The following is an 8429-nucleotide window of genomic DNA, read 5'->3' on the forward strand; positions in this document are numbered from 1 at the left end:
TACTTTAGGAACTGCAATCCATTTTACTGTCCTATTTAGCAAATCCAACTATCATCACTGAAACTGAAGTAATAAAAAGACATAAATCCTAATTGTGTGACTGAACCCATAGAATTCCACATAGCATGATGCTTTGTGTTTCTGTAACAAAAAGGACTAGATGAGGATCATTACAAAAGTATCTGGGAAATGTTGACCTAATAGGTCAATGAATGCAATGAAAATGCCAGGCTACATTTCACCCTCCGGTCAGTCATGCTATCTTTATGGCAGGTGTCACCAGGTAGCACAGTTGCACATAGATAGTCTTCCAAGTGCTTTTCTTTAGTCTATGAGAAAGTATTCAGCCTTGGGAAGACATACTGTGTTAGTTTTGTCACATGCAAAGTTCTGATGAGAGGAGAGGTAGCTGTCAATGTCAATCCTTGGAGAGGGAGCTGTCTAAGCAGCTGGAACATTTGCTTTCTGCCTTGGTCTGATTAGAGTCAATTTCTGAGACTGATTTGCTCTCTGAGAATGGGACACTGGGCTAAGATTCGTGAAAGAAGGGATTGTCTGCATTCTGTTAGACTACCTCCTGTCTGGGTATATACACATATGTAAATAGACCAAGTGTGTTTTGTTGCATATATGTAAAAAAAAGTTATGCTTAGCATATACCCTGTCCCCATATCACTGATTTCTCTTCCACTGAGAAACTGATCTGCAAGGCCTCAGACATCTGCTCCCACTCGGCAGAGGAGAGACACTGGTGTGAGAATAGGACACTTGTATGGAAAGAAGGGGCAACACTAGCTATGTAAATGTAGTATAAAAATCTGCTATATTTGGGTAAGGGAATGACACTTTTAGTGTTTAGATTTTGTGCACTACAGGCAGACGATAGGGTATTTGCTACTATGATGTTGGTACCAAAGTCAATTTGTTATAAAACGTGAGAGAAGCATGTACACTGAAGACTCAAGAGATGCATCAGAGTCCTCCATGAGTATAGGTGGATATGCCTCATGTAAAGAATGTTCTGTTCAACAAGCTGTTTAACACCCTGCTAGTATATTTTCTCACTCATTCTCTCACTTACACACCGCTCTTTACAGATACAATTGTTTGTAATGACAGGTCTGCCTTGGGATATTATAGGAAACTGGCAGGGAGCAAATGGATTAAACTAGATGGATGACATTACCAAAAACATTGAGATTTATGAAACCACTATTCTTCCCAATATTATGCAAATACATGAAATCCATCACTTAAAAAGATTCATAGGTTTATTGCATTCATAAAACTGAAAAGTCTCTTATTATATTTCCACTTTTGTTATGGGAGACATGAATTTTTTTTTTCCTTTTGGACTCATGAAATGAAAAGGACTAATTTCAAGAAACCAATGGAGACAATTCTGAGCTAAACTGTGGCAAATTTACTAAAGTTATTTGTTAATTATTTCATAAAGACAGAATAGAGTTGCAAAAAATCTCCCCTCTCAACATCATTTGCACAAATCTCAACATGCTGTTCATTCTTTTCTGCATTTAAATTCATAATATAAAAATCCTTCCTTAACAATATTTGAGAGATTGAAACAGATGTTAAATTATCTGAAATTTAATAGGAATATAGCAGCCAGTGAAAGCCATCTGTTTCAATATTATTAACATTCCAAAAACAGGGAATGACTTTTCTGTTATTTTTTCCTATTATTTTTATTTCTGCTAGCAGCAGTTTACATTGTAGATAATCTTTGCTAGATGTGGCTAAGGATTTACAAATTGTCCATATTTCTAGTGAAATGTTCCACAAAAGTATGCTATTATCAAAATCATGACTTCTCCAAAAGACTGAAATTATGAATGTAGTTTCACAGTTCTAAGTGTTCTACCAATAAACAATCTAGTAAAGTTCTACTCTAGTAAAATGTCTTAGTCACAATGGATTTGACTACACTGCAATTAAATACCAGTGGCTGGGCCATGTCAGCTGATTTGGGCTCACAGGTCTAAGGCTAAGGGGCTGTTTAATTGTGGTGTAGACATTTGGTCTTGGGCTGGAGCCTGGGCTCTGGGACCCCAGTCTCCAGCTCGAGCCTGAACATCTACATTGCAATTAACTAGCCCTTTACCCCAAGCCACGGAAACCTGAGTCAGCTGATATGGGCCAGCTGTGGGTGTTTAACTACAATATAAACATACCTTTAGGCGCCAAACTCTCAATGTAAGTCAATGGGATTGTAGCCTTTTATCTATTTTTTATATACACACACACATATATACACACACACACACCATCTTTTTGGTCTGTGTTTGTACAGCGCCTCGCACAAAGGGGTCCTGGCCCATGATTAAGGCTCCTACATGCTATGATAATATAAATAAAAATACAGAACCCATGGAAGTATGGAGGTAGAGCAGGATTTTCAGTGTATGGAGACATTTCTCAAAAAAGATTGTTCTTGTATTAATAGTACAACAAATAAACACCACACATGCACAGGTTCTTTTTGAAGACATACACGTTCTAAGGTTTGCGGCTGAGAAGAGAATGAGCGAACTTGAGGACCGCTTTCATTAAATTTGACAAAACTGAAACAAACAAATACAAAACAAAAACCTAAGCAGTATAAATTTACAAGTTACTAAGACATATTAAGGGGACAACATTGTAAATAACAGACAATTTTTATAGTAATAGAGGTAAATTATTGGAAAAGCAGTTCCCAAGTGAACAGTTGCCAATGACTAAATCTAGCACTAGAAACCTACCCATATGAGAAATGCTTTGTAAATTGGAATCATAATAGTTTATCCTTTGTCAAAGTTGGTCTTTTACTGAGAACGTCCATATTTGATTTGGGCTCTGTCTTCATCCTTGTCTGGAGACAACTCATAGAAGAAAACTTTATGTCAGTCTCTTTAAAAACTCTTTATTGAGTTTTGATCCCAACAGATAGATCTTCAGATTCCATTTTTTGAAAATGTTTGTATTCATGTATAATAATCCATTGTTTATCTTCTACTCTCCCTCCCCCTTTAAAAGACTGTATTTTTATCTACCTTCATGTGATTTTGAGCTATGGTTATTTTTCTCTTGTTAAATATCTTCCATATACTCCAATAAAATATTTTAATGGTCAAAAAGCTTTTAAAGTTTTCTTTAGCCTAACCAAAGAAGTCTGAGAGGAGATATGATTGCTCTCTATAAATATATCAGCGGGATTAATACTAGGGAGGGAGAGGAGTTATTTAAATTAAGCACCAATGTGTACACAAGAACAAATGGATGTAAACTGGCCATCAACAAGTTTAGGCTTAAAATTAGACAAAGGTTTTTTAAACATCAGAGGAATGAAGTTTTGGAACAGCCTTCCAAGGGGAGCAATGGGGGCAAAAACCTAACTGGCTTCAAGACTGAGCTTGATAAGTTTATGGAGGGGATGGTATGATAGGACTGTCTACAATAGCATGTAGCCAATCTGCGACTGCTAGCAGCAAATATCTCCAATTGCTGGTGATGGGACACTAGATGAGGAGGGCTCTGAGTTACTACAGAAAATTCTTTCCCAGGTATCTGGCTGGTGGGTCTTGCCCACATGCTCAGGGTCTAACTGATCACCATATTTGAGGTTGAGAAGGAATTTTTCCCCTGGGTCAGACTGGCAGAGACCTTGGGGATTTTTCACCTTCCTCCGCAGCATGTTTCACAGGTCATTTGCAGGTTTAAACTAGTATAAGTGGTGGATTCTCTGTAACTTGAAGTGTTTAAATCATGATTTGAGGACTTCAGTAACTCAGCCAGAGTTTTATGGGTCTATTACTGGAATGGGTGGGTAAAGTTCTGTGGAGGTCAGACTAGATAATCATGATGGTCCCTTCTGATCTTAAAGTTTGAGTTTGTAAACCATAAAAAAATATGAAAAAACATTATTCTGTACAATTTTTCTTCATACAATATAGGCAGTTTACAATTAAATGCACAAGGAATATTTTTTAAAGGATGAGCAAAGAAAGATATTTTATTCCACATGATGGGAAAAAACAACCAAATAGGTGTAAAACAAAACAATGTGAACTTTGTTCAGAGAGAATTTCTGTTCCTATACTATTGTGAATTAGTTTGCACTGCAGGCACCACCAGCCCGTGCCAGAATAGCAGGCGGTTGTCATGTTCTTATTAATAATGTAGATCATGCAAAAATTATGCATGAATTGTCAGGATCCCACAGCATGAGCCAATGATGTAATCAAAGAAAAGGACATATTGTAGCATGCAGAATATTAGAACTTATTGTAGAAAGACCTGTTGGGGGAGCAATGATAATTTTTCTGACAGCAATAACCTGCTCCCCTAACTCAACTCAAACCTGTTTACATTTTATATAACAGGAAATACAGACTGGTAACTGACACCACTCCCCTATTTTATCCCCCCCCTCCTTAAGTAACGTATGTAATACCCCTTACAATCAAAATCTCTTGTACATAAATGTATGTACATGAGTGTTTCTTGAAAACAAATTAGTGATGATCATTAAAAAGCAAATACCATGATGCCCACAAATACTAAACTTTGGCCTTGACCCTTTGGGAGGATGTGGACCTTCAATTCTCCCCATAAACAACTCCCTTATTAGCCTCCTTCAAAACCTTCCTTGTCAAGTTGCTTGCAAGTGTCCCAGCCACCAGTTAGGCCACTGACACTACTGCCTCTCATCCAGACCAATATTGTCTCATTGTTTACTTGTACTTCCCCATCTATCTATCTGTTGTCTTGCTTTATACTTGGATTGTAAGCTCTTTGGGACAGGGACTATCTGTTTGTTCAGTCAGGGCTGCCCGGGGGGAGGGGGGGGAAAGTGGGGCAATTTGCCCCAGGCCCTGGGCCCCGCAGGGGCCCCCACGAGAGTTTTTCGGGGGCCCTAGAGCGGGGTCCTTCACTCACTCCGGGGGCCCTGGAAAACTCTCGCGGGGCCCGGGCCCCCGGAACTTCTTCCGCTCCGGGTCTTCGGCTGCAGTTCGGCGGCGGGGGGTCCTTCCGCCCCGCGACCCGCCGCCAAAGTGCCAGGTCTTTGGTGGCAATTCGGTGGCGGGGGCCCCCTGCTGCCGAAGACCCCAGGCCCCCTGAATCCTCTGGGCGGCCCTGTGTTCAGTGTGTACAATGCCCAGCAGAATGGGGTCCTGACCATGACTGGGGATCCAATGTGCAATGCTAATACTAATCACAAGTCATGCCTTTATTATATTTTAATACCAGAGTAGGTCTTTAGTTTTGTATACATCAGTTTCTCATGCTGTGGGATTATACTAGCTCATGCAAATCTGGTTTAAAAATGATGCATCATTTTTAAACGAATGACGACTACCTGTTGCTATTCTGGCACAACTTGGTATCTCCAATACAATCTAATTTACAAGGATGCTGGAGCAACTACTCCGTTTTGACAAAATTCAGAGTGTTTTGTTTTCACAGCGATTACTCATTAGTTTGTTTTCCATCATTTGGAAAAAAACAGCTGAAGTCATTCTTTGCAGGTCTTGTGCATGTCACTACAAAACTGTCAATGCTGGGCGAAGAAAAATGTTTCTGGAAAAACACTTCCTGTTGAAGTTATACAATGGGAGCTGAAGACACTTTGTACCTTCCAAATCAAGCCTTTAGTCCCTGATTTCTAAAAAGAGTATTTCAATCCTTATGACAGCAGTCCCCAAACTTTTGAGGTTCATTCCCTCCCTTACCCCTGTCCACACCCAGGCTCTGGGGGAGGGAGGGGGCGCGGACAGGAGTAAGGAGGCCAAGGCTAGGGCCACAGCTAAGGATGGGACTGGGAGTGGGGCCGCGGCCAGCGGTCAAGGCTGGGGGATGGTGCAGGGCTGGGAGAGGAGCCATACCAAGGCTGGGGATGGGACCAGGGAATGGAGCCAGGCATGGGGTCAGGGGGCGGGGACATGGCTGGGGTTGGAACCAGAGCAGAGCTGGGGGCGGGAAGGGGCTGGGTGGCACTCCCTTCCCCCCCATGGGGCTGATCCGGGCCCCGCTGGGCCCCCCCAATATTCCTCCATGCCCCCCCTAAGGTGGTGCACCCCACAGTTTGGGAATGACTGTCCTATGGCCCCATGCAGCTCTTGCTTTTGAGATTGTATGTATATTTCACAATATTTAAAAAAAAAATGCAAAATTTACTTTTCATTTGGAATTCTGTGAAATGTATTTTTTTTAAATTTTAAACAAAATTTTCTTTGAAACTTTTTGTTTTAGTGGGGAAAAAAGCCACAACATTCCCCCCCACCCCCGTATTGGAAAAAAAAGATAAAGGATGGGGTGGGAGGGAGTGAGGGAGGGAAGAGACAGCAAGACAGCAGCAAAAGTGTTTCCGGTACCAGAACTAACATATTTTGAAATTTTTACTAAAAAAAATTGACCTAAATAATAATTTTTCATTTTTGTCAAAATGGTGTTTTCCTCAGGAAAAAATAAAAAACATTTGACAAAAAAAATTTGACCATCTGTAGTTTTTGATGATGCATCCCCTAGCAACTAGACTGTATCAGAAGTTAACCAACCAGACATTGCTTTCTCTGGTGCATGAGGAGTGGAAAGATCAACTTGCACCTATTATGAAACTACATTGTTTGTTCTGCCTCTCCATTGCCCCACAAAATAACCAAAATTTGATCTCTATCCGAGGGACAAGTAAATACCACAGTCAGCAGTAGAGCTGGGCAGATACCGCAAATGTTTTCTATGAGTGTTCACCCAAGTTTAAAAAAATAACTTGTTTCAGCCATTCTTCCCTCCATTTTATATTCACTTTCCATAAGCACATCAATGGTTGTGATTTCCTATTTGTGTAAAGCATATTTTCAGTTTGTCTGCTCTAGTATTCAGATGGGTAATTTAAAATACTCATTGACAATCACTCTCACTAGTGTTTTATAGATGAGCAGACACTGCTTGACACAGCAAAGGGACAAGGTTCCAAATCCCTTGTCAGAGCTCTGGCACAAAAGGCAATTAATCATGCCGGCAAAAGATCCAACCTCACAATTCGCTACTAGGAATGCTCATGCATTTGCATCTATATTGTCTGACTGTGACAAGAGACAAGAGAAAATTAAACAGCATGCCCAGCCAATACATCCAAGAGTCACTTAATTCTTCTAGGAATGATGCCTCAGGCCAGGCTTATATAACATTTTCTAAAATATTGTAACCATGCCAGTCCCTAAACACTTCGCCTGAGGGATTCAAAAGCTCATTGGTGTCTTTATGCCTTCCTTCTAGTTGTGGCCCCAATCCACCAAAGCACTTCAGCAAGTTCTTAAGCCAATTTTCATTCAGCCAAACACTTAAACGTGCTTAAATGCCAGTGACTAAAGTGTAACTTAACAACATGGTTAAAGTTGAACATGGACTTACATGCTTTGCAGAATCAGACCCAGTATGTTTTATGCTAAACCGATCAGGCAACAGAAACAATATCATTGCCTTATCTGACCAACCACCAATAAGCAACAGTCTGAATTTTGAATCAAACTGATCAAATATAGCAAACTGTTTACACTGAATTCATTGTGTTAAAAATTGTTTAGTAAATTTAAACAAACATTTGAGGAAGTGATGATCTGTGCATGGACACTACTTGAAAAGAAAATGAGGTTAAAATCATCATGTAAGTTATTTGCTTTCAATTATTCATTCAGCTCTACTTAGCATACACTGTTTTCCTACCTCAAGCATTAATTTCAGGTGTTGTTTCAACCATTTTACCATCACTTGAGAGAGAACATGGTATCTGCACACTTAATAAAGAAAGGTCAAGGCCAGTTTCCAGTACACCTCTACCCCGATATAACGCGACCCGATATAACGCATATAGTGTGGTAACCCCGGGCTCTGGCAGCAGGGCTCAGGCATGCTTTAAAGAGCCCGGGGCTCCGGCTGCTGCAGGGAGCCCCGGGCCCTTTAAATCACTGCTGGAGCCCTGCTGCTGCTACCCCAGGGCTGCAGCAGTGGAGCTTGGCCGGCGAATTAAAGGGCCCAGGCTCCCTACAGTGGATGGAGCACGGAGCTCTTTAAATCACTGCTGGAGCCCTGCCGCCGCTACCCTGATATAATGGGTTTCACCTATAACGTGGTAGGGATTTTTGGCTCCCGAGGACCGCGTTATATCAGGGTAAAGGTGTAGTTGCAGAATTATCCTAAAAGTTCCCTTCAATTGTCTCTGCTCCTCCAACTCTCTCTTAAACAGCAAGAAGCCAGCCTTTTTACATGGAGCTTGAGTCTCCAACATTTCTATTTAACTTGACAGAAAGGGATTTTTTATTACTCAAGTGGCTGAAGCTACCTTTACAAAGCCAATTTCAGTTTCAGCTCTCTCCTGGGAAATACTCATTCTCTGCATTTTTTTTCAAATGCTATGTACAGTTTCATGG

The sequence above is a fragment of the Malaclemys terrapin genome, chromosome 2 (genome assembly GCF_027887155.1).
Source record: "Malaclemys terrapin pileata isolate rMalTer1 chromosome 2, rMalTer1.hap1, whole genome shotgun sequence".
Taxonomy (NCBI): Eukaryota; Metazoa; Chordata; order Testudines; family Emydidae; genus Malaclemys; species Malaclemys terrapin.